Raw genomic sequence first — 27,848 nt, 5'->3', positions numbered from 1 at the left:
ACAGCCAGCTCCAGACGGCTCCAAATGGACCCGCTGCCGGCCAGAGCCAAGTCACGAGTGACGCTGGTTGGGCCTCTGGGAGAGCAGACTGAAGGAAGGAAATCTGCTGTGCTACAGCAGCTGGGAGAAAGGAGTGAGAGGTGAGAGAGCAGCAGCCCTGCAGCCCCCAAGGGGAGTGCAGCAGGAAGGCAGGAGGTGCTCCAGGCACAAGGCAGCAGAATTTCCCCTGCAGCCTGTGGAGGGGCCCCTGGTGGAGCAGGCTGTCCCCCTGCAGCCCATGGGTCCCACATGGAGCACATCTCCACGCTGCAGCCCCCCCATGGGTGGAGGAGCCCCCGGTGGAGCAGGTGGATGTGGCCTGGAGGAGGCTGCGGCCCATGGAGAGCCCCCGCAGGAGCAGGCCCCGGGCCGGAGCTGCAGCCCGTGGAGAGGAGCCCACGCAGGAGCAGGGGGTCTGGGGGGAGCTGCCGCCCACCCGTGGGGGACCCGTGCTGGAGCAGTTTGCTCCTGGGGGATGGACCCCGTGGGATGGAGCCGTGTGGGAGCAGTTCCTGAAGAGCTGCAGCCTGTGGGCAGCCCCCGCAGGCTCAGTTCGGGAAGGACGGCATCCATGGGAGGGACCCCACGGGGAGCAGGGGCAGAGAGGGACCCTGAGGGAGCGGCGGAGATGAAGCGCCAGGGACTGACCACAGCCCCCATTCCCCTTTCCCCTGTGTTGCTTGGGGGGGAGGAGGTGGGAGAGGTTGGATGTGGGGAAGATGTTTTTAGTTTGCTTTTAGTTTCACACTGCAGTAATCTGCTAGTGAAAGGTAATAAAGAGTGTTAATCTCCCTATGTTCTGTCTGTTTTGCCCATGGCAATAATTGGTGAGTGATCTCCCTAGCCTTATCTCAGCCTGTGAGTCTGTTTTCATCATGTTTTAGCCCACTGTCCTTCAGAAGACGGGGAGTGAGAGAGTGGCTATGGTGGAGTTTAGCTGCCCAGCAGGGTAAAGTCACCATGAAACGAAAGATAATGAAACAGTGAGATACATTAGGATATATCTCCAATAATGTTGAAAGACAATCGAACTGCCATTCAGTCAATGTAGAAATTATTAGTGCCACCTATTGGCAGGCAATGTAAACATAGCAAGCTATAAAATACAAAAATAATGCAAAAATAAGATGCTAACTGATTTCCAAAAGTGAAAATTTCTTATTAAAAAGTAAAACTTAAATTCACTTTTTCTGGCATTCTTGTATGTTTCATCTCCTTCCTGCAATTTGAATACTGTTTATAGGAGCATTGACTTTTCAGTAGATAATGGATATAACAGTGCAAGATTACTTTTGAAATTGTGAAAGCTACCCATCAAAGTGGGAAACATTATGCTAACGAATCTCACTTTTTCCTAACAATTTATGTTTTTATAGTCAGGAAAGGAAATGTACAATATTATCCACATGTCTAGCCAGATAATGTGGGATAAAGAAGATTAAAAACAAGCTACAATTAGACTTTTGGGGAATAACACTGTTTATTATCAAAAACCCACCAAAAGTTCAATCTGGAAAGGTCAGTACCTTTCACAAATGTAAATTATTTCACAAATTATTATATTTATTTCAAATTATTTCACAAATTATTATAGCTTATTACAATTTATTTTATTAACATGTTATAGCAAAGTTTGTAGAGAAAGTTTACAATAACTACATTTTATAATGAAACATCTGAAAGTACTGAAAAAGATTCCAAAAGATAGAGTAGGATTTTGTGACCACTATATATTTAGTGTATCCAAGTTGTGAGTATACATATTTGCATGGTGAATTTTCATATGGAAGTGTTGCTTAAATGCAAGACATGCATGTGGATAGAGACATAAAGGGTCAAATACAACAGGTCTGGCCACACTCAACCAAGTTCCACTTGCTAAATCCTATAGTTCTGCCTGTAGGCTTAGTAAGCACAGTATCAATTGCCTCTTTCTGGTCAGAAAGGAGAACCGGAATTAGAACTGTCTCCTGTAAGCTGTTTGCAACAAATCATTCCAATCTGACAGTGAAATATTGATAAATGCTTTATCAGTAAAATTATTCAAGTCTTTTTGTGCCCACTTTTTATAATCTATTTGGAATAGACTTCCCTGGCCTAATAATGACAATATCATGAGGCAGTGTTAAAAGCTCTGTGTGACATCTGCTGCTTATTTTCTGTCCACAGTAACTCTCTCACAGAAGGAAATTAGATTATTCTGATATAATTTTGTCTTGACAAATCCATGTTGACTGTTACTAATTTCCTTGTTTTCCTTTATATGCTTACAAATAGATTGATTATTTGTTCCTAGTGTTTTTCCAAGAGTTGAAATTCATCTGATTAGTCTAATTTCCTAATACTCCTTCACATTCCTTTCAAAGATCACATTTGTTCCTGATCCTCAACTATTGCCCTTGACTTTTCAGGACTTCGATCATCTCTGATGTTCCATCAGCTAATTCTTCAAGCATCACCACTAATTGAAACATCTAGCTTATTAATAACCTCTTTTCTTAACCTCTTTCTTCCTATTTAAAGCCTTGGGTTTGAATTTTCTTCTTTATTACATATTACTGCAGTACTGAATTGCATCTCACTCTCTTAAAAAAGAGTGATGTGCAAAAAGTATTAAAAAATATAAGACGTAGCAGTATCAGCTTTTGATTGCTTTCTGTCTTTTTTTTTTTGATCAGTTATTTAGTTGGTCTTTTTCCTATTTTTTCTGTGGTGAAAGAATTATGTTTGTTGCAATCATGGCCTTTTGGATTCAAATCTATTGTGTGCCTTGGTAATTTTTGATTCTGTAGGTTCACATTTATGCAATACTTCTCTACTCTTAGAAAGTTCCCCTGCTTCATCTTTTCATACGCTGCATGAAAAGCTCATAATTTAGCACTATTTGTTCATAATTTTACAAATTTTATACCTTCTATCTTTCTTTCATAGGGAATAGTTTGCATTTATTCTCTTAATATTTTTTCCCTCTAAATACTCCTAGATTTCTATAACTCCAATGAGGTCTTATAAGACAATTCTAAGTTTATAGAAGCAACATTTCCTGTATTTTTTTTTTTCTTTCTTTCTGTTGTTTCTTTTTCCTATGAACTCTATTCTTTCCTGGCTTTTCTCACCCCTTACTGCCTTGTACAACAATGTTCTTAACCAATTCCTCTCTATCTATTAGAAACAAATGAAGTCTCTCTAGGTGAGTTCTTCACCATTTGCATTCATAACTGTCACCAGTTCATTCCAAGGACTTTCTGGACAGTTCAGATCTTTTCCCAACAGAAGCACACATAGCTGAAATGCCTCACTAGCCTCAAATACTGTCATCTGTATAATTTTGCCATTTGCTCACAAGAAATCTCATTTACCTAACTACCCATGCTGGCAACCTATTGTTCACCTCTCTACCTCAACAAAGCTTAATTTCTTTTTTATTTTAATTATTTTCAAGAGGCATACAAGTATAGCACAAAGTCAGCATCCTATCAGTTAAAATTCATAACACAGAATACATCCCCCAGTAATCAGAGTATGCCCAGTTAGCACTGGGGCAACTCATCAAGCAGCGATCTCTGAACTCTAACCAGGGCCCAAAAGCACTTGGCATACAGCTCCTCCTAAGCACTGCTCATTGCAGCAGTGATTTTAAAGTTTGTTGCTGCACAAGTTGGGTTACTTACCTGGTTATTTGCAAGAAGATTGTTTTTGTGTTCTTAAAATTACCTATTGCAAAGTACAATAAATAAATAAATAAACACTATAGGTGGATATTGCTAAAGAATAAAAGAAGACCTTAAAAGATTATTTGATTCTTAGTTTAATGCATATGAGTAAATACAGCCAATGAGGAAAAAATCAATAAAATCTCTTCTCCTGTTATGTTTGTGAGATAGATATAGATTTCCATTTAATCAAAATAAATTAATTATCTTTTAGCCATTACTGCAGCTTAATATCTGTCTTGAAGAGGGTTTTTTTTTTTGCTATCTGAAGTCAAGGAAATTTTGCTGCTGAATTCAGTGAAGAAAGATATCACCCGAAGCTATTCAGTCTAATGATTTCTTATTAAAATACTGGACCCTAGTTTGAGCTTTATTACATGAGACAACTGCGTTCACATCTCTATATTCCAAAGATCTTTTTTTTGAGGAAGTTGATAGCACTGAAAAAGTACCAATTATTATGGTGATAGAATCTATGCTATGGCAGATTCTTTCCTTTTAAAATGTGTTTGAATAGAAAGTTCCATAGATTTGTGGGTTTTGTACATCTTTCACCACTGCTGGCAAATATAATATAGGGAACTGATGTTCAGCAACCAACTAATTGATTGCAGCCTCAGGCTCAGTGCTTGCCAGTCTTCCTGTTTGCTTATCTGACTTTCCCAATATCATTAGCTTCTTTTCTCTTTCTCTTCAGTACAGATGTCATCTGTTAGAATCACCTATACAAACAGTATAAACAACTGAATGCAACTCCTTCGCTCCTTTTCGGCATTTTAATACAGAAGGAGACCCTTAGGTGCTGTTGAGTAGTAATATTATTTTGCCAGGCAACTAACAACCAGCCCAGTGGGACTTTTCACAAGTCATAGCTGTGTTGTATGGCTCCCCAGTGACACTGGACCTCATCACTTTCGTCATACACAGCCACCAACATTACTGAATCTGAGAAACACTGCCAAAACCATTGTAGTTACAGTGACCTTTATATTTCTCCTGAGGGATTTTAGTCTTCCTTGAGAAGCTCTAGGCTGATAGCATATCAGCACTGCAGTACACGGGTATAATGATCTCCACCATATAGGAAGGTAGGATTGGGGAGTGGCTAACAATAATGCTCAACCACTTTCTTGCAGTATGGCATTTTATCTGGGTTGATAGTAACACAGTTCTCTGTGCTTAGCTAATTAGTGCAAGCTAACCAGTCTAGTCTCTTGATATGAAGAATGACAATATTACATCACTTCACCTGAAAAAAAGTCCACTGGTAAATGGAACAGCACTGTGTCTCAGGGCAAATCGCAAAATCTCCAGACTCAAAGTCTTATATGAAAAAATTATCACCGTATCATCTTCATCACTTTTCTAGTGTTGATCATTTTTAAGCAATAATATAAAAATCTTTATTGGCTTAAAAATTGGTTTAACTATTGAGTACTGTAAGCAGGAGAAAGTGTTACTGCACCTGCTCTGTGCTTTCAAACTTTGCTTTCACATCCTGTGCAAGATGGTTTGACACAGAAGACTAGATTAGATCTGACCTGGTGTGGAAAATCATAATTTTTTTTATATTGCTGGCAAGTTATTGACCAAAATATGGAATTTTATGCTGCAGCAACATATGCTATGAGACAGACATTTTAGAGTTATTTTTTTAAAGATAACTCCATCAGGGAAACTTTTTTTTTTTCACTTTTTTTTTTTTTTTTCTGAAAACCTCAAGCAGTTTGCTGAAAATCTTGTAGATTAAAGTATTATCAGGATTTTCTCAGAATACTGCAGAGAAGTGTCATATTCACTTTCCAGAGCTGATGCATTAATGAATTAATCACAAAATGTGTTAAAGTAACAGCCATAGCAAAGTCAACACTTCCACACTTTAGTTCATACTGCTCTTTCTAAATGCTAATTTCTAGATGCATACATCTACAGAAGAAATCTCTAGGACCACTCAACAAAATGTTAGTCTTAGCATTAAGACTCAACCTATGTGTTGTTTTTTTTTTAAAACATCTTGCAGAAGGATACAAAAATATTTTGCCATTACAATACATAAAAGCCTCTTGAGCATGCAAAGCCATACATCTGTTCCTACTGCCTGAATTAGAAAAAAATCCCACATATGTATCAACTTAAATATAATGACAGCGGTGATGAAATAAGTACCATTTATGAGCAGAAGGGTTTGCATGACACTTTTGTTATGGTCAAACAGTGCTCATGGCAATAAAATTCAAGCTTTATAAAAGGTAACATGCTAAGACGTTTATTTTGGTAATAATACGGCACTTTCTTTTTCTGTGCTGAATACTGGATGTAAGAAAATAAAGTATTTAAGGGAAAATAAGCATAAAATTAAGTTCAGATCATGGACAAATATGGTGGTGTGAAGTCTGCAGTATAAGTAACAGCCTACAAAAGTCTCATTAAGAGTTTACTAGTAGGGCTTCTTTGGAGGCATTCCTCTATTTAACTGAAAGCAAATACTAAACCAGATTCAAGAGGTAAGATAAGCACAAGCATACAATAGCTGATCAAGTGTTGGTTAAAAATAGGTAACTACTCCACCTGTTCCAGGAATTCTCTCAAAAAATAAGGTTATATTTCTTAAAGGAGAACACTTCATTAATTCAGCTCCATGATATGATGAGAACTGCGTGGTGCAGCTCTGGCCTAGCTTCCTCTCAAAGCTCTTCCTAATCAGGTATTGTTTTGCTTTAATTTCTTTCCTAAGGAAGAGATAGAGGGTGATTCCTGTGAAGATATTCCTCATTTTAACCTTGGTCCACAGAAGAATGTTTTGGTGCGAACTCCTATATGAAGGAGGTCCAAGGGGAACCTTGAGAAAGCAGTGTGAAAGTGATGGTTCGGATATGCAGCAGCATCCAATCCAGAGTGCCTCAGTTCCACAGAGCCAGAGCTAAGCTGCTGCAGTGCTCAAGATCCCCATAGGAAGAGTGCTAAACAGCAGATTAGCTTCAGCCTTGCACAGTTACAGAGCACCCTAGGACTGGTGCCTGAAGATAAGCTCAGCAGTTGTGAAGCTTCCCTCATAGCAAATCCAGGAAACGTAACCCATGGAATGCTGATAAATGTGTAATATTGTAAAAATCATGAATATCAACAAAAGCTTGATCTTTTTTTTTTTCTTTTTTTTTTTTTTAATTGTCTGACACAGGACAGAATTGCAAAATCTAATCAGAGAACTAGTCAGAAAATTGGAATTTTACTCATGGACACTTTGGTGAGGAAAAAGAAAAATCTTTTAAGAGTTCCCTGATGGATACTCTACAGCATTAAATGCACAACAAAACAACTCCCTCACATCCTTTGACTGCTTTCCACTTAACGGTGTTAAAACAGTAGAGTGTTAAAATCACTCTTTGGAGATGAAGTGGCACGGTCATGCTTTGAAGTGAAATAAACACATAAGAGAGAAAGTGCTGCTTAATAATGTGAAACACATTATTTTTAAAAGGTAAGATCTTACTTCTTTCCTTTTTTTAAGGTCTTCGTTTCCCAACGTCCAATACAAACAACCAAAAAATCCCTGAAAATACATTCCAGTGAAATTTTCTTAAACGTAGTTTTGAAAAAAATATACATTGTTACTTCCAGAATTTTGATAGGATGACCATTAGCTGTAGTGATCAGAATTAGTACTATTGACTGACTAAAAAACTCCCATCAAAACAGAGACAGCACAGATGATAAATCTTCTGAAGATTTTGTCTAGGAGTATATTTTACTTACATTATAATAAGAAGAGTAGAAAGGTAATTCTCATATATAGACTGTGCGGAAAATCAAGCTTCAGTCCACAATTAATAGAATTCCTTTCTTTACAACCTTGTTTTGTTTTCCAGAGGGACCAGAGTATAGTGGCATTAATAGAGTAGTTCATTAGTGCTCTTCTAGACATTAAGAAGAAATCACCACAGTGTGAAATATATGGTTTCACAGTCAGTGACATCTCTGGACTCACACATCTCATATCTGGTTTCAAACAATGAAAGATCTTGACAGAAAGAGAGCATTGCAAGTTCCTGTTCAGATAAATGAGAAATTAATAAAAAATAAAATTAAAAAATATAAAAATTAGTTGCAGCTATTAAAGCAGGCTGAAAATGTGTCATCGTAATTGACAAATTAAAAAGCTGCTAAAATCCAACAAAAAATAATATCAAAAAATACTGTTAACTTACATATATCTTGAAATGTTGATGATGTATCTATCCAAATCTTGATATTTTTCCTGTTTTCAGACCTTGTATTCTGAAGAATATTTTCCTGGTTAGATTTATTTCTTGTGAAACCCCAGTCATCTGATGGAAATTAAAATTTGTCTTTCAGCCGATCTTTTGGATGCATTGGTCTGAAATCAAAGCTGCTGGTATATTTCAGAACAATGTCTGCAGAAGCCAAATACCAAGTAAGGTGGATGGACAATTCCCTGCATTTATCTATGAGACAAAGATTGCAACTGAAACACATTTTTAAGACACATAGGAGATTGCAGTGCTGCTGCACACATGTAGCCTCCCTATCTCAGCAACATGTGGATCCTTTCTCAACATAGGAACAGTTCCTTTCAGAAGCTCTGTGTGTGACATTTTGAAAAACGGGAATACATCAGTCATATAACCTATCAGACTTCCAAAAACAAGTCAGTGGGCACTACATACTGGGTCTGGGTGTTCAGTTTTTGATTCACCTCACTGTCTGCTCATCCATCTCGTATTTCAGCAGCTTCTCTTTTAGAATCTTATGGGACACAGTGTCAAAGGCCTTACTGAAGTCCAGGAAGATAATATCCACTGATCTCACCTCATCCATCAGGCTAGTCTTCATTGTAGAAGATTTTCAGGTTTGTCAGGCATGACTGCTCCTTGATGAATCCATGCTGACTTCTCTTGATGATTTTCTTCTCCTTTATGTGCCTGGAAAGCATTTCCAAGATTAGCTGCTCCAACATCTTTCCAGGGATCAAGGTGAGGCTGACAAGCCTGTAATTCCACAGGTCATCCATCTTGCCCTTTATGATCCCAGTTATGAATGTGTTCATGTGAGTTTGAAGCAGTGAAGGAAGTGGTAGGAGAAAGGCTGAGAAATTTTACGAACATAGCTTTTCTGAGGCCCAATGTCATCAGGATTCAGTATAGCCATCAGCAGGTTTGTAGTGAAACCAAGGTTTTGCCTTCAGAATATCAGATATACAACCAAACTGTAAAATACAGTGATATTGTGAACTCCCATGTTTGGAGAAGTTTCATCCTGGGAAGTAGTTAGGGAAGTACTGTGCACAATTTTCAAGAATGCCCTGAGGGGAATAATCCTACCCAGATAAAACAGATTACCTAATTATTCAGGAGTTTTATATGCCAAATACCTGTTGCCACATAACTTACAGTCATTTGTCAGTCTGTCTCAGTGGTATCTGAAAGTGTAATCTATTTGAGCAGGGCTCATATGCTGATTAGCATAGAGGAAAACTTCATGTCTTTCTTCATATATTTGTATAATGAAGCACAATACTAATATATGCAACATCTCATGAAATTTTCTCCCTATATAAATTTCTTACAACAACAATAAAAATTCCTTTTATCACAATTTTCTGATCATGATTATTTGAGCAAATACTATCATCTCTGACTCCCATGATATTATGTGACTCCCTTGATATTGAATGAAAAGTTGTTTTGACATATGGCTTACAGCTCAGATGGCATTTGGTTTACTCCTCCCTGTGGAATTTGAAGTCATACTAAATAGTTCTCAGGGAAATCAAGCAGAAAACACTCATTTACAGTGAAAAGGCCAAAGAAAAAGTGTATAAATTGGAAAACAATGGAGGGTATGTATCTATATGTAAAAGAGTTTACAAAATAGCAAACTAGTCAATAGATTTTTTTTTTTTTTTAATGTTTGTCAGTTACAAATTTCCTTGGTTTCTGAAGTTTTTGACGTAAATAAGTGATACAGTCTGAAAAAAAAATATTGCCTGGGGAAAATGCTATCTTGATTTGAGACCAAGTTTCAGCACAGCCACAGTAAATTTGCAATATTGCAGATTTCTCTAAAGTATGGCCACCTGTATTATGTTAGTGAAAAGTAGAAGTATCAAGTCAGTACTGCTGAAAGCTTAACAATGCAGATTATTCTTTTTTTCTTTTCCCAAATAGTGTCAATTCAGGATAGAATTGACCATAGTGACATACTGAAATAACGTTCTTCAGTAATGAGAGGGTAATATATGCTAACATATTACAGGAGATTAATCTTGTAAAGCTGAATTGTTATGGCGTTTTTTTTCTCTTACAGTGTTTCTAATGGAATAACAACATTTTGTATCTAATAGTGATAGCCTATTTTGTAAGTTATTTATCAGCTTCATTTTTATTTTGTTATACTAGTTCAATCCAATTTTATATAGCTACATAAGAAATGGTATCTATACTGTATCCTTGAAGGCAGTAATTTTAGGTGCCTGTATTCCTTTAGCTTCCTTCACAGCTTATTGGAAAAGAACAATTGAAACACCTGGTCTAAATGTTGTATTAATCCTTTAAAAAAGTCTATTTATTTCTATAAACAATATAGGAGGCCAAGAGCTATCATGAGCTTAATTAGGGCAGCTACTTTTACCCTTTAGCCATAGCTAGTTTAAATATATATATATATATATATATATATATATATATATACATATATATTAATAATTTTCTGTTTCTCTTTTTACTAGTTTTCATTAACTTTGTCAGGTTACAACACCACAACCACCACCACCATCACCACCCCCCAAAAAAAATAAAAAAAATCAACAACAAAAACACCAGATTTGGAATTAAACATGCTGAATGAATGACTGCTTGATGGAGTTGGGAGAGTGAGTGACAAAGATGGTGGAAGACTCAAGAACTATTGCAAGGAGGATTACAACAATTCTTTCCATAGAGTAGACTTGTTTTTTGGAGGGTGCCAGCCATTGCTGTTGATTACTGTTTGTGCCAGAACAATCCTTTCCAAAACTACTCTGAGCCTGCATCAGTTCTTCATGGCTGTGGTGTGTATACAGAATCTTCCAGATGAAGGTCAGGGACAGGTAGCTGCACTGAGGATGGAATGGATGGAGGTAGGGAGGGCAAAGAATTCCACAAAACAACAAAATGAGATACTTACACGAAGTTACTGGAAAAACCATCATTCAAAAATTAAGCTAAGTGATGGAAATGCATTCAAAGAGGCTTTATGACACACAGTCTCAAAAAGCTTGAATTCAGGCTTCACTACTGGACAAACTCTATACAGTTCTGATATCTTTGCAATAGAAATGTTGCTTTTTAACTGCAGCTAACATGAATCAACACTGTCTTCAGCTAAGCTACACTGATTTACATGAGCTGCAGACATGACCCATTGTATTTAATTTTAGGCATCTTATTATAAGAAAGTTATTCACATATTGGAGACAGATCAGAAGAAAGCTGCAAAAATGATTAGGCTTCTGGAGTGATTGATGTATGAGGATTGATTGCAAGTGCTAAATATGCATAGTTTGTCTAAGATATGACTAAAGGGGAACATGGTAACAATCTATAAATATTTGAAGAGTCTAAATGCCAAGGAGGAAAAGGCATTTTCAGGATATGGAAGAGAAGCAGAAGGATGAAATTAGTAAAAGAAGAGTGAATTTAAAAGGAGTCCCTAAATTAAGACCTTGGAGAGTAGAAAGATGTAGCATTTCAAAATTAAAAAAAATATATATATAGCAAGATAAATATTGATGGCAATATTTGCAAATATATGGGATGCATGATTGGTCTAAATGACCTTGAAAAAAAATATAAGGCTAGTGATCAAAACACATATACTGATAACCTTTATTCACATTGGAGATTGATTTTGATTTTTTTGATGTTATTTGCTTGTTTGTTTTTTATGGTTTAAACAACTGCCATTCCATGAACCAAAAAATTGGAAAAGAAAAATAAAAAAGAAAAAAAGAAAAATAAATTTAAAACAAAAGACTAAGCACATTGAAATTGCAACTGATTTAAATTTAGGACGTCCTTTTTATCCAAGAAGTACCAATTTACTTTAATCAAAATAAGGAGAGACAAAAGATCTGTATTTTCCCCATTTTTATTATCTCTGGAGCCACTGGTCTGCTTTAGGAAAAACAAAGGAAAAGATTGCCTCTGGAGGTGCCTTCTGCATTTTTATGTTCTGCCCAACATATTTTTGGAAAGGAGTGGTGAGTTTAGAAAATGTCTATTCATATGTAGAATAGTTCAGTTGGAAAAGACCTTAAAAGACCATCAAGTCTACCCAAAAGTTAAGGCATATTATTGAGGGCATACAACTCATGCTTGAATGCTGACTGCATGGGGCATCAACAACATCTCCAGAAAGCCTGTTCCAGTGTCTCACCATCCTCACAGCAAAGACTTTTTTCTTAATTTCCAGTCTGAACCTCCCCTGGTGCAGATTTGTGCCATTCCTATGCATCCTGCCATCAGTTCCCAAGGTGCAGAGACTGGTTCCAATCTTATCTAGGTCCCTCTGTGAGACCTCCCATCCATCCAAGAAGGCAACAGTACCTCGCAGCTTAGTATCATCATCAGATTTGCTGAGGATGCATTCCACTCCTGCATCCAGATTGCTGATAAAAGTGTTGAACAGGACTGGTCCTAGAATTGAGCCCTGGGGAACACCGCTAATGACCATCTGCCAGGCTGCCAGACAGATGTAGCCCGATTCTCTGCAACCCTTTGAGGTGTGCTGTTGAGCTAGTTCATCATCCAGTGTAGAGAGAACCTAACAGTAGGGCAATTCATCCAGAAGGATGCTGTGAGGAACAGTGTCAAAGGCCTTCTTAAAATCCAGAAAGATTATATCCACTGCCTTCCCTTCATCCATCAAATGGATGACTTTATTACAGAAAGAGAAAAAATTACTAAGGCAGAACTTTCCCTTCATGAACCCATGTTGACTGTAATGTCTAATAATTCATTTGCTCCTTAACTGCCTTTCAATATCCCCCAGGATAATTTTTTTCCACAATTTTTCCAGTGTCTGAGGTTAGACTAAGCACATAATTTCTTTTCCTAATCTAGATTAGCAGTTATTCACCAAAGATAATACGTGTGTGTTCCAGGAAAGGTTTGACATGGTGTCTAGGAACATGGTTTAGTGGATAACATTGTTGGTAAGGGGATGGTTGGACCAGATAATCTTGGAGGGCTTTTCCAACCTGAATGATTCTATGATTCTATGTTAAACTGATGAGAGGCTAGAGCCTGAGCTGGAAAATATCATGTGGAACACGTGGAACAAAGTAGATAAGGTTGCATTTTGCAAAGTCCTGCTGTTTTTCCACCTAACCTAACCCATAAAAGTGGCCTAAAAGAAAGCTGGAGAGGGACTCTATCAGGGAGTGTAGTGATGAAACAAGAAATAATGGCTTTGAACAAATGGAGGGGAGATTTAGATTAGACGTAATGTGAGGAACAAATTCTACACTCAGAACACAAATTGCACTGGGAATTAGGGATGAAGATGTATCTTGCTTCTGTTCTTTTCCATAAATTAATTTTAATTACCTAAAAACCAATGTTAAAAAGGATGGGAGGTGAAGGGCAGTCCCTGTGGGTGGGGGGCAGCCTTTCTCTCTGGCAAGCCAAATGGCCCAGGGCAGCCAGCCCCAGAAAAGGGGCCCTCAGCCCCCCAAACCCTCCTCCTTCTTCCACGTGAGGGGATCTTCCAGGCCACTCCTAACACAGCCACCTTTGGCCATGTATGGGCCACTCCATTACAGAGGCTTGCTGAGGTCACAGTGGCCACCACTGCCCTGTCTTTGCTCTGGGCCCTATAAAACAGGACCCCTGCAACTGGCCTGCCATTCGCTGAGCTTCTGGGCACTCTGACAGCTGGCTTATCACAGAATCACAGAATCACAGAATTTCTAGGTTGGAAGAAACCTCAAGATCATCGAGTCCAACCTCTAACCTAACACTAACAGTCCCCACTAAACCATATCCCTAAGCTCTACATCTAAACGTCTTTTGAAGACTTCCAGGGATGGTGACTCCACCACCTCCCTGGGCAGCCCGTTCCAGTGCCTCACAACCCTTTCAGTAAAGAAGTTCTTCCTAACATCTAACCTAAAACTCCCCTGGCGTAACTTTAGCCCATTCCCCCTCGTCCTGTCACCAGGCACATGGGAGAACAGGCCAACCCCCCCCTCGCTACAGCCTCCCTTAATGTACTTATACAGAGCAATAAGGTCACCCCTGAGCCTCCTCTTCTCTAGGCTGAACAAGCCCAGCTCCTTCAGCCGCTCCTCATAGGACTTGCTCTCCAGGCCCCTCACCAGCTTCGTCGCCCTTCTTTGGACCCGCTCAAGCACCTCGATGTCCTTCTTGTAGCGAGGGGCCCAAAACTGAACACAGTACTCAAGGTGCGGCCTCACCAGAGCCGAGTACAGGGGGACGATCACCTCCCTAGCCCTGCTGGTCACAGTGTTTCTGATACAAGCCAGGATGCCGTTGGCCTTCTTGGCCACCTGAGCACACTGCTGGCTCATATTCAGCCGACTGTCCACCATCACTCCCAGCTCCTTCTCTGCCTGGCAGCTCTCCAACCATTCCTCTCCCAGCCTGTAGTTCTACTTGGGGTTATTGCACCCCAGGTGCAGGACCCGGCACTTGGCCTTGTTGAACTTGGCCTTGTTGAACTTCCTGCCACTTATGTGGCAGGAAGAAGAGCCAAAGCAGCAAGGTGAGCAGCAGGCCTCCTCGGTGTGAGGACAGCAATGCAGTCCAAGGAAGCACCGAGAATGAAGGCAGCTAATGAGAAGAAGTGTCATGGGCAGAGGGATTGCGCCTGCAGCACAACTGACACCAGTGCTCAGAGAACCTCTGGCACGCAGCCCACAGACACATACAGGTGGTACCACTGGCACCGCAAAGATGCAGGGAACAGGCCGCCCCCTCGGCCACATAGTGACAGGGGGCCTGGGCCTAACCAATGGCACAATGGCAGCATGGGGCGAAGGCAGGAGTATGAGGCAGCCAGCTGCATGGAGCACAGGTGTGCCCATAATCTGGAATGCAGCGTGGGACCCAGGCATGGCTGTAAACCAGACAGCACCATTGGACCCACTCATGGAAATTAACTGGACCGTGGCATGGGACCTAGGGGTGGAACTAGATGACCCCCTGGTACGGCACTGTGCATGAGTGCTTCTTTCCCATCCCCCAGCCCTTGAGGTAGCATCCCTTCTGCACAGAGCCTCGAGGAAGAACACAAGAGAGGACCCAGCTCCCTTTGGGCTGCTTCACTGGGGTGACAGGAGGAGAACCAGAGGGCCACCATGCACCTTTAATATTTGTGAAAATAGACTGAGGGGTGAAAATAGTAGTGTGATAAGTGATTATAGGTGGCTAATTTCTTATATTAAGAGTGAGTTCCTGTATCTGAGTAATTGGTAACGACACACATGGAGAAGGCTGAGGTACTCAGCAACTTCTTTGCCTCCGTCTGCACTGGTAGGCAAGCTTCTCAAGTCTTTAATTTCCCTGAACCTGTAGATGGAGGCTGGAGGATCAAAGTCCCACCCACTGTAAGTGAAGAGCAGGTTCAAGACCACCTGATGAATCTAAACAGCTACAAGTCTATGGGATCTGATGACATTAATCCCAGGGTCCTGAGGGAACTGGCTGATGTAGTTGCCAAGTCTCTCTCCATCATAGTTGAAAACTCCTGTCATTCGGGCAATGTCCCTGTTGAGTGGAAAAATGGAAATGTCATGCCCCTACTCTTCAACAATTAAAAAAAGAATTGAACAAAAGCACTACTCTTCAACAATTAAAACAATTAGAAGACATTTCTTCTCAGAGAGAGTGGTCAGGCATTGGAACAGGTTGCCCAGGGAAGGGGTTGAGTCACCATCCCTGGGGATGTTCAAGGAAAGGTTGGACCTGGTGCATAGGGACATGGTTTAGTGGGTGACATTGGTAATAGGGTGAAAGTTGGACCAGATGATCTTGAAGGTCTTTTCCAACCTTAATTTTTCTACGATTCTATGATTCTATATATATATTCAGGAAGAGAGAGAGAGACTTAAGAGATCACAACAACATGCTAAATATTTTGCAGAAATTTGACATAGACTCAACTGTGCTGGCAAGAACACAAAAACAAACAAAAAACACTGTGAAAAAAAAACACCAACTTACCACCACTCATCATTGTAAATTATACGTAGGTAAACACCAACATCTGTTTCTCATTCAGAGTCTGTCATCACAGGACCCATTATAGCATTATGAGAAGATGAGATGTTTTAATATTCATTACAGAGACACAAATAGCAAGAAACTGCTTTCAGGCACATGCTGATGGACAGTAAATGTATGAAATAAATTGTACTAACCTCCACAGATAAGTACAGTTTTTAAATGGTAACTGATCTAATATGAAGAACTCTAATAGCATTAAAGAGAGATTCAAAGGTAATATGTATGTTTAACGAATATGCGTTGCAAAAATTTTAAAGGCTTAGACAATAAGAAAAACTATCAAGTGTGCTTTAGGGTGCAAATAACACCCAGTTTACTACTTTTTACTACCTCTTTGACCTGTTTTGTAATAATTCTTTGTATATATATATAATATATACATGTAATATATATATGAAAATATGAAAAATTGGCAATCCAGCTATAAACACTAATGTATTAAATCAAAAAAAAAAAAAAAAAAAAGAGAGAGAAAATTGTGACATATCTTGGTACAAAAATCCAAAAATCTTGTGCACTTTCCTTGGATTTCAGTCATGGGATTCAGGAAAGAAAAGAGGCATTTCTGTGTCTGCCAGTCACACTTTCCCTGCATGTGTGCATCCACAAAAAGGCAGAAGAAAGATTTCAGTAAGGCCTTTACTGCTTCTCACCCATAATACTCTAGACCATAGAGCTAAGTCACCATGGGAATCAACAAACAAAATCATAAACACGTAAAAATAAGGTTCTGTGGAACTCTTCTTGGAAATTCACGTAGTCAGACTAGAATACATGGATGTAAATAGCATGGTTGCAGACAAGAATTCATATGTTTTGACAAATAGTTCACTAAGTGGTTTGTGACTCTTTCACCACTCAGATAAAAAGCAGGAATATGAAAGAATTCTCACTGCAGAAGACACTGAAAGGAGTAAAACAGTTTACCTGAAAGAGTTGCCAAGTAGTTATAAAAGCATGTAAAAATAAAAAAATAAAAATTTTGCAAATACATCATGAGAATAGCTGCTCTACCCAATTCTAAGTACAAGAACTAAAGTGCAGTTAGCTAATCCAAAACCAGTATGTTTCAAAATAAGATGTGGATGTTTGTAGTGCTGTTTTTGTTGTTGTTTGTTTTGTTTTGTTTTGTTTTGTTTTCCCACAATGCGAAATTGCCATAATTGAACAGGATCTTTGAGGTTGGCAGGTTTCAATGAAAATGATATTGTACAGGCAAACATTAAAATCTCATCTGTTTTAGATTTTAAGACATTAAATTATCTCAGAGACTTGGAGAAAACTTCTGCTGATGATCCCATCTATAACCCCCACATCAGCCTGCTATAGGTGACTTTGCAAATTCTGTGAGTTGTTTTAGGCTAGTTATGGACTAATGAAATAGTAGCTACACTGTAAAATATTTCCTATAATTTTTACTTTGTTGTAGGGGGAACCCTCTTTCACTGAATTTGCTGCTTGGCTTTTAGATTTGGATTAAGTTCTTCATATATAAAGGGATCTGATTCTGAACTGGAGCCCTAGTTTATGTCAAATGCTACATTTCCTGTGGAAGTTAACTGCTACCTATTCAAGTAACAATGAACAGGTACTAACATGGTGTAACAGCAGATGACTGCATTTAATTTGTGTTTTTTATACAAAAAGATCTGGGCAGCTTTCACTGTGTAATCAATCTAATGGACCTATAAAAAAGATTCAATCTGTTAGGTATTCTAGTTTATATTTCCAAGAGTTCACAGGAATGTGAAGGATTAACAATGAGGTTTGTAAAAGCTATATTGCTCTAATACAGCAATATCTATTAAAGAGCAAGCCCGGACTCTTGAAATCGTGTCCCCTCACAAGACACAGTTAAAAAAATGACTCTTGTAATACACTAGAATATATGAAAGGGTATGCTGAGTAAAACCAGAGTTCCATCTACCCCAGGAAGCTGAGTGATATTGGCTAGTAATGAAAGCCTAGAAAGAGAGAATAAGCATGGGGCAACCATGATGGATACTTCCCCAAATAACCTCCCAGTCTGTGACTCAGGGACTTTCAGTATCAAAGGTTTTGTTTTTAATAGGGCTTGAAGGGATTTACTTTTCTGAATTTCTTTTATTGCTTTTTGAACTCATCAAAGCCTCCAGCATCACTAGCACCATGTGGCAGCAAGTTGGAAAACTTTATTATGAGTACCACACAAATTAACTTATTTAGTGTGCTTGAAGCCTGCTACCCCATAATTTCATTTCATGTCTGTTAGTCCCTGTGCTGTGAGAAAAAGTAAATAATTGTTTCCTATTCTCCTTTCCAGAGCCACTCATGATTCCTCATCTCCGGGTTTCCCAAAGTTATGAGGAAATATCTGAAGGGTCTGTTCCAGAATAGGGCAAACACTGGTCGACTTTTTCTGAAACAAGAGAATATGCAAATAAAGAATAAATTCTTTATATTTTCATTGTAACTTTCATTGCAACAACATTTAACTATCCCATTATTTCCACCTTCATCTCTTAATCCAGGTACAGACTCATAGAACTGCTGAGGGCTAAAAGACACTGCAAAGGAGTTGTTTCATAATCTTGCAATCTACTTTTTTGGCTGAGCTCTACGATGATCTTTAGATCATTCCCAGTAGTTGTGATTATATAAACAACAGCTGCCTTTTCTTTAATATAAAGTTTCTTATTCCTTTTTCTGTTCTGAATAGTGTAAAATCTATTCTACACTTCATGATAGTGTTTAGCAACCAATCTTCAAGATACTAAAATAGCATATACTTCCTACCCCCTCATTCTTACCTGCTGCTCCCCACTATAAAAACAGTCTTGATGATTCACTATCAATATCTTCAACAGTGATCAACTAAGAGGCACTTCTAGTATTTTGGTATCATCACACATGAAACAAAATACCCTCATTTCAGTTCTGACCTTTGCTATATGTAGCAGCAATCTATTCTATAATTCTGAATGTAAGTATAATAGCCTTATTTTATCATAGGTATTTCACATTCAAAGCATGTTAGAAAATAGTCTGTTGTATTTCAACTTAGAAAATAAATAATATGAACTTTGGGATATCTAGAAAGCTCTGCAGAATCAATTATTATAGTAAATATAGCTTACTCTATTTATAGGGTTATTTCTGAGAAACGTGAATTCTATGAGGTACATTAGGATGTCAAATTTGCAGAAAAGGACTGCTCTTATGTCAAGTAGCCTAGAGAAAAAGAGGCTCAGGGGACACCTTATAATTCTGTACAACTACCTCCAAGGAGATTGTACAATGTGGAAGCTGGTCTCTTCTCCCAAGCAACAAGTAATAGGACAAAAGGAAATGGCCTCAAGTTGCACCAAGGGAGGTTTAGATTAGATATTAGAAAAAATTCCTTCAGTGAAAGTGTTGTGAGGCATTGGAACATGCTACTCAGAGAAGTGGTTGAGTAAACATAACTGGAGGGATTCAAAAGTCTCACAGATGTGGTGCTTAGGAACATAGTTTAGTGGTACACTTGGCAATGCTAGGTTAGTGATTGTTCTTGATGATTTTGGAGGACTTTTTCAACCTAAAGTTCTGAGGTTCTGAGAATATGTGATGAACTGAAATTAGAGAAAACTTTAGCATTTATTTGCCTTCTGTAATTTATTAGGATAAAACACCAGAAAGGTCTCCAGTGGCCTCAATCATTCAATATTATTCAGACCTCAAAAAACATTATTACAATTCTAAGTTATGCATCCTGAACAAAATAAATAAATAGGTAGATAGATAAATAAATAAAGCACCCTTTCATTCTCCAGCAGTTCCACGCACACAAAAACATACATACCAGTAATGTGCAATTGTCTATCGGGCACATACACTTGTCTGCACACCATGATGGTACTCTGATCTTTCAGTCAAGTGTTGGTATAGCAAATTCCACAGCTTGAAAGCCTACTTTGAAGGCATGTACCATATAACTCTTTTTTCTATTAGGTCTGCACTGAACTACATGATTTCCCCATTGATCTAATGCAAGGTGACACTTCAGAAATAACTAAATTAATAAAAATTTAAAAAAAAAAGAAAAAAAAAAAGTTATGTCTTCATCACTGAGACAGCACAAAGCTGAAAAGACTAAACCATGACCCATAGCATGCATAATTATTCCAATGTTTAATAGCCCTAATTCTGCAATGTATGTGTATAGATTTACCAAGAGAAAGTAATGTCTGACCAACCTGAAAAGCTTTTGCATGTTTATGATAAGCCAAAGTAAAGCAGTGGGTGTTGTCTTCCTGGCTTCAGGAAGACCCCTAGCACTGTCAGAGAATCTGTTGATGGGCTAGATGAGCAGACAGTAAGGTGTATCAAAACCAGGTTTGACAGATAGACCCAGAGTATAGTGGACAGTGGTGCAAAGTTTACTTGGAGGCCAGTAATGAGTGCAGTACCACAGGGGTCAACACTGGGTCCAGTCATGCCCAACATCTTCATTAATGATGTGGACAATGGGGTAGAGTGCACCCTCAGAAAGTATGAAAATTACACAAAATTGATGAGAGTAGAAGATGCACCAGAGGGCCATGCTGCCATTCAGAGGGCTGACAAAAATCTCATGAAGTTCAACAAGGAGAAATCACCCCAAGCCAACAGGTCATTCTGAGGGTGGGGGGGGGAGGGGAGGGGGGGGTGGGGGAGCCAGCTGTAAAGCAGTTCTGCAGCAAAGATCCTGGGGATCCTGCTGGACACAAAGTTGAGCATGAGTCAGGAATGGGCCTGTCCTGCTAAAAAGACCCAAAACTTAGAATTTGTTACATTAGACCAGTATCACCAGCAGATCCAGAGAGGTGATTCTTCCCCTCTACGTACCATTGGTAAGGTTGTACCTGGAGTACTGTGTTCAGTTTTAGGCCCCCCATAAAGAGAGGCATGCACGCAATGGAGCAATCTGGAAGAGGGCCACCAGGATGATAAGGGAATTGAAGTACCCCTCCTATGAGGAGAGGCTGAGAGAACTGGAACTTCTCAGCCTGAAGAAGAGATATGCTCAGGGAAGATCTTATCCATGTCTATAAATACTTGAAGGAAGGGTGAAAAGAGAACAGAGCCAGGATCTTTTCAGAGGTGCCCAGTGCCAGAACAAGAGGCAATGGGCACAAACTGGAACACAGTTTTGTCTAAACATCAGGAAGCACTTCTGTGCTGTGCGGGTGGTGGAGCACTGGCACAGATTGCCCAGAGAGGTTGTGGGACCTGCTTTCCTTCTTGGAGATCTTCAAAAGCCACCTGGACATAGTCCTGGGCAGCCTGCTCTGGGTGTCCTTGCTTGAGCATGGGGGGGTTGGACCAGATGGTCTCCAGAGGTCCCTTCCAACCTCAAGTATTCCATGGTTTTGAGATTTCACATTGAAGTCAACATATATGTAAATTCAACACAGAACTGTGTGCAATGAGTTACTAGAATGTACATGAACTTTAGAAAAATATTGTGAAATTTCTGCAGGTACAGAATTTAATAGTTTTGAAATATGGTGAGAAACCTTATTTCTTTTTAGTGATTTGATTGTAGGGCAATGGAGCTGCAAGATTATTGCTATTTTTTTCTGACTCAGAAATTTCGTGAGCACAAGATACAGAACATAGGAAGTACTTAGGAGAGAACTTAATCCATACACCAACATCAGCCGCTAACAGATTTTATGGATGGTAGTTTCTCAAAATGGGACAAAATTTTACCTAATTTTCTGTAGAAAGAAGTATCCAGAAACTCTATACATACAATAAAATATAATGTTTTTGGAATCCAAAAATGGGCTCCAAAAGTAGCTAGCCACTCTAGACTAACTTATTAAAAAATGAGGCATATTCAGTTTGTTACTATAGAGTTGTAAGCAGAGGGGAAGGAAATCTGATTGCTCTTTCTCATCCATTTTAGCAAATCTAATTAATATTTAATAAATTATATTAAAAAAATCTAATTTTGATAATACATAACTTGTTAAGCACATGTGTTAATTTCAGAATACAACGTTTGAAAATTATATTAAACTCTCAAAAAATTAAAGTATCTATTTTCCAGCTGGATGGAATATACATATATATATGTATATATATGTGTGTATGTATTATATATATATATGAGAAAATATATATATATATATGTATATGATATATACATATACATACATACGTATATATATACATATATACGTGTGTATATATATGTATGTATATGTATATATACATATATACATGTATGTATATGGATATATATGGATATATATACGTGTATATATATTATTATTTTTCAACTCATTTGGCAGTAGTTTGATCAAAATTTTCTTCAACATACGTTAATGTGCTATTTTAAATAGATGGTTAAAGAATATAATGAAACAAGAAAACACAGGAATACTTTAGACTGAAGGTGTACATAGTTACTTTTGAATATTATGCTCACAGACAAAACACTTGCATACGTCCTGTTAAGAACATTATTATATGCTTAGTCCACTTGGCTTCCATGAGTGTACTCAATAGGATTGAAAACAGGCACAAACTTAAGTGCTCTGCTGAACCAAAGCCTAGAGAACTGAGCAGGCAATTAAAGATTTAAAACAAATTTAATTAAATGATATAACCAATATTTTAAAAATCATGTAGTCATGTCTTCCAAATCTGAGTAGCTTACAGATGACAAACTTTAATCAAAAAGCAATTCTATTAAAATTTGGTTCTAATTCTGCTAATTTCATACACACCAGATTTTCAAAATGTAAAGGGGATATCTCTGTGAATATGAACAAGCTCAAGTTCCTTTCTATGTTTTTCTATTCCAAGAATTTAACTGATTTGTGTTTATAGTATGTTGCACAAATGACTCACTCAAGGAGCATCTGTGCTAAGTACTGAGTGGGCCAACATTTTATATCAAGTAATATCTACATTTTGCTCTTTTTTCTTTGCTAATTATGAACAGATATTTTTTTTTTTCAGGGTTCTTCTCTCCCACCAAGTTAGAAGTCATCCTCATGCTTTATATCATCTTTGATCCATCTCCACCCAAGGACAGAAGCTAACTCTTCTCTTCAAAAAAACAAGGAAGAAGACTAAGAGTGGGTGTCTTAATAAGTTTAATGTGTTTGCATCACCCTACCTCTAGTGAATACTGCTGCCAGAAAAATTTTCCTGTCTATCTCCATGAAGAAGTTGCTTGACAAAGTGAAGCTAATGATAGAGGAAGATTGATGAAAGGTTTTGTAATCTGCATTCTTATGCGTACCCATTGAAATTATCACAAACATTTTGTATTCTTCAAATCTGTCATCTCTTAATTGCAAAAGTATTTCAATGGACATTGCCACTTTGAAAAAGAAATACTCTCTGTCTGATTGAAATTCTTGTACTAAAGCTTCATGGTAAGTGTACGCTCAGTTTGCTTTCACAAGTGTTCAGCAATCTCTGCCAAAAATCTATTTCTTCCTAGAATTATTAATTAAATAATTCAAATGACTTCACAGAAACCTATCCTACTAATGGAAAAAAGCATTATTGCTGGAGTAGTTGGATTAATACATTTTTTTTCTGTAGGAATACATGTATGCAAATTAAAAACAGACCTAGGTCGAGCACAGTGCAAGATAAAACTACATACAAACTCTACTGTAAATGTTGGACATTGAATTGAAGGCATATAGAAATATTCTTTGAGCTTAGTTTAGTTTAGTCTGGATCTGGATAATTTTGCCTGGTTGATGTCTCCTGATCACAGTACACTTTTTATGAGTGTTAAAGTCCATCTCTAGTCCATGCATAAGAAATATTTGGAAACTCTTATTTCAAAATATTGCACTAAGTATGATGCTAGGGCTGGTACTACAGAATGTAAGAATAAATTGGAATAAGATTAATTCACGTTGCTCCTTTTTACCTATCTGTGAGTTTACTGATGGTCCTGTTGAAGACATTGGAGGTATTTGTGTCAGCGCATACCAGGGGATACTATCGTTATACTTCTGCTTTGCTGTAGTCATTGTGCCCTTCGACCTTTCCACATCCCTGTAACTTGATTTGGGGTACAATAATGCTATCTCATTGTTGCCCTTCAGACTAAGGATAAATCTGATTAATTTAGTCCAGTAAATCAAAGAAAGAACTTTTAAAACAATAAAGTGTCAGGTATATGCACAGCATACCAAAAGACAACAAATGTTTGGGGAGATTGTAGAGTTTCCTGACAATTTTTCATCACAGAAGTTGAAATGAGATAAATTAAGCTGTTACCACAACAAAACCCAAGAGGTTTGGAAAGTCATCATGAGACAACTAGAAATGCACAAGATTTATGAGGAAATCGGTCTTCTAAATACAGGTATAACATATTGGAGACTGACTATATGACCAGGGTTTTAATCATAAAATTTTTACTTGTGCCCTTCCAGTAAGGCAGCAGCAGTATTTCCCTGCCTAATCATAACTCACATAAAAATCAATTTTGACAAATCCACAGTGCTTTTCTCTTTTCAAGTTCATGAAAAATAATTTATAACATTAGCCACTAAATGGTGTTTTATAAGCACAGAAACCATGAAAGATGTTCAAATACCCATTGTATTTTGCACAATAGCTCTCATCATTTGTCAGTTTTTTTTTCTATCTTCAGTTTGCTTTCTTAATGTGTCTAAATAATTTACTGAACCTGTTTACACTGATTGATTTTGTAGCACTCAAATATGAATCAATAAGTTGCTTCGTATTTTAAATTTGTAAACTGACTTTAAAAATGGCATAATACCTTGTGTAAACTAGTGAACAAGCAGCTGCATGCTATTTTAAGGGATTCATTTCAGAGTAACTTACAGCTTCTGTGATAAATTGACAGGTCATATAAAGCACTGGACGGGATTTATAATTATGAACAAACAAGACAGTGCTTTCTGTGCTTTGTAGTCAACACTCTACTCTTAGACGCTACTGGTATTAAATTCAGTAGTATTGGAGTGCTAGGGTGAAAAAATATGCAGATTGGATGATTAATTTCCAAGAAAGAAATCTCTTCAAGTTGTGGATTGTTTCAAATGCAAATTGTACTGCAGTATGCAGTGAAAAAACAGAAAAACTTGTTTAAAAGATGTCATGGGGAGAAGGGAAAGATGAGGGATTGTTTCACTAATGCTACCAGGCACTTTCTCCAGTTGTTCAGGAAATAGGTGGTGGGAACCATCAGGGCACCACGATGGCCTTCCATGGGCAGGGGTCAGTATCAGAACGGGTGAAGGGAACAAGAGTGTGACAGATCCAAGACGGTCAGGAGAGAAATGCATTTCTCTAAGCATAAATGCCAAAATATAACCCTTCTTTCTGAATTTTCTATTTTATAAGAATGTAACAAATGCAAAACAAACAAACAAACAAATAAAAAAAGGGAAAAAAAAATGTATTGAAACTAGCTGTCCCAGTAAGAAAGAGAAAAAAATGTCAAAGGACCAGCAACTTCCACAGGACAGATATTTCAGTATTTAACCACTCATAGACAAAAAAGCTACTCACAGCACCACCTTCAACTTTCAGAATTTCTTCAGTTACCTTTGCAATTACTATTTAGCTCACAAGATCTACGAAATTCCTTGCTAGAAATGCAGCAGTAGAAGATTAGGAGTTTTAATATTTTTCATAAAGAGAGTATCAAAGATAAAATTACTGAATTGAAAAATGTTTTAAAACTTAGGTGCTATAAATTTTATATTGTGTCTATATGTAAATGCATATATATGTGCACAGAAATGTTTATACATACAAATATTGGCACACTAAATGATACTAGAAGCAAGTCTGTAATGAGATGAAATGCAAGATGAAAAAGTTGTTCTCTTTTGGAATTTGGTAGTTAATTTGCTGCTGTGGAAGCCTGTTTGTTAAAATCATAGAAGATATCAAGTCTGGCTGCCTATCTTAAACTGCCCTAATACTGAATATTTCCATATGCTGATTCAGGAAATGAAAATTGATTTCACAACACTGACAAAAGTCTTAAGCTATCTGGTAAATACTTGGCAGCATGAGATGATCCGTGTTTTCAAGGACATATTTTAAACTACATTTTCAAAAGACAGGGGCATAAATCAATGGCAAAATGTTCTTATAAACTAGATGCAACAAGTTTTCTCTCCTTCTTCTCTTCCAGTTTTATATGCTTTTCAAGTATCAAATGGAAATGTTGACTTTAATCAAGTTTCCTAAAGCATAACTTTCAAGGCAATACAAAAAAGAAAAATAATAGTAAACCTGGCTGACTTGCTATTCACATATTGATGAAACTATAAACCATCAGAAATGTGTTGTGGTTTGTTGTTTTTGTTTGTTTGTGTGTTTGTTTGTTTTTCAGTATACTATGCAATGCAAATATAGTCATATCCTTACAAAACTATTTAATAAATCAAATACATTGCTAATGAGCTAGTAAGGAAGCAGTACATCTTTCAGATTTGTCACTGTTATTTCACTAATAAAAAATGTTGATGTCATCCCAGTGAGTTTTGATTGTTGACTATGAGCACCACAGATTCTGCCCATATATCTGGTCACATGTTGCTAATGAAATTATCCAAAGGTTTGAAATGTCCCTTTCCCCACCCCTCTCCTTCCCTTCCCTCCCTTTCCCTTCTTTCTTTTCCATTCTCTCTCTCCTTTCAATTTTACACTTTAGCATGTGGCGAAATTTAGACAGAGTACAACTACACCCAGGTATATTGCTATAGCTAATTGATATTCTATTTCCATTTTACTTCTGGAAAATGACCAGCATCCCTTTTCATTTAATTTACACTTTGTTACTGAACATCAAAATATTAGGATACTGCTTCTGGTATCAGAACAAAAATTCAATTTGTCAGGTAACACTATTAAAATATTTCAGTAAAATAGCAATCACTTGGACAAACTTACAGTATTTTAAACTGATTTAGAATCTTGCAATTACAAGCTATCATGTAGCCATGGGTTTGGGTATAAATACAAAAGACAAAGATGGATATTTAAGGATGGGCTATCTTTTCTGTTCCCACAATTTAGAGATGCAAATTTTGAACACAGTTTTACATCTACAATAATTGCTTATGCGGTTTATCTCATTAGGATATGTAACTGCCTGATTACACCTAAGAGGTAATTATTATAAGTCTTCCCCAACACCATGCTACATTGACGTAATATTCAAGTAATTCACTGGTGAATCAGACTCTGTAACTCTACAGGGCATAAATTGTCTCCACAATTATTTGTTCTCATATTACTGGAGGTTTAAAAGGGAGGTGCAAATAGGGTCGTCCTGAATAATTAGTTTTTATTATATATATGAATCTTTTTGATTGTACCTTCATAAGTCTTTATCTTCCCATTTATAATGGTCAAAAGTTTTGCACATAGCAAATCCTCCACTTTATATTAGAAAAAAAATAAAAAATAAAAAAGGAAAAGAAAAAAGAAAAAAGAAAGAAAAAGAAAAAGAAAAAGAAAAAGAAAAAGAAAAAGAAAAAGAAAAAGAAAAAGAAAAACAAAAACAAAAACAAAAACAAAAACAAAAACAAAAACAAAGAGAGAAAAGAAAAACAAAAACAAAAAGAGAGAAAAGAGAAAAGAGAGGGAGAGGGAGGGTGAGGAGGGCAGGGCAGGGCAGGGCAGGGCAGGGCAGGGCAGGGCAGGGCAGGGCAGGGCAGGGCAGGGCAGGGAAGGGAAGGGAAGGGAAGGGAAGGGAAGGGAAGGGAAGGGAAGGGAAGGGAAGGGAAGGGAAGGGAAGGGAAGGGAAGGGAAGGGAAGG

At 37.7% G+C, this 27,848-nt stretch overlaps 1 long non-coding RNA gene across 1 annotated transcript; it reads left to right on the top strand.

The window, feature by feature from the left end:
• LOC140001504 (uncharacterized) lies at nt 1-26,561 on the top strand. Its single transcript, XR_011806750.1, has 2 exons — nt 1-140; nt 23,030-26,561. It is a non-coding gene; the product is annotated as an uncharacterized lncRNA (long non-coding RNA).
• The last annotated feature ends 1,287 nt before the right edge of the window (nt 26,562-27,848 follow it).

The sequence above is a fragment of the Anas platyrhynchos genome, chromosome 1 (genome assembly GCF_047663525.1).
Source record: "Anas platyrhynchos isolate ZD024472 breed Pekin duck chromosome 1, IASCAAS_PekinDuck_T2T, whole genome shotgun sequence".
Taxonomy (NCBI): Eukaryota; Metazoa; Chordata; class Aves; order Anseriformes; family Anatidae; genus Anas; species Anas platyrhynchos.
This window is presented reverse-complemented; position numbering and strand designations above follow the sequence as displayed.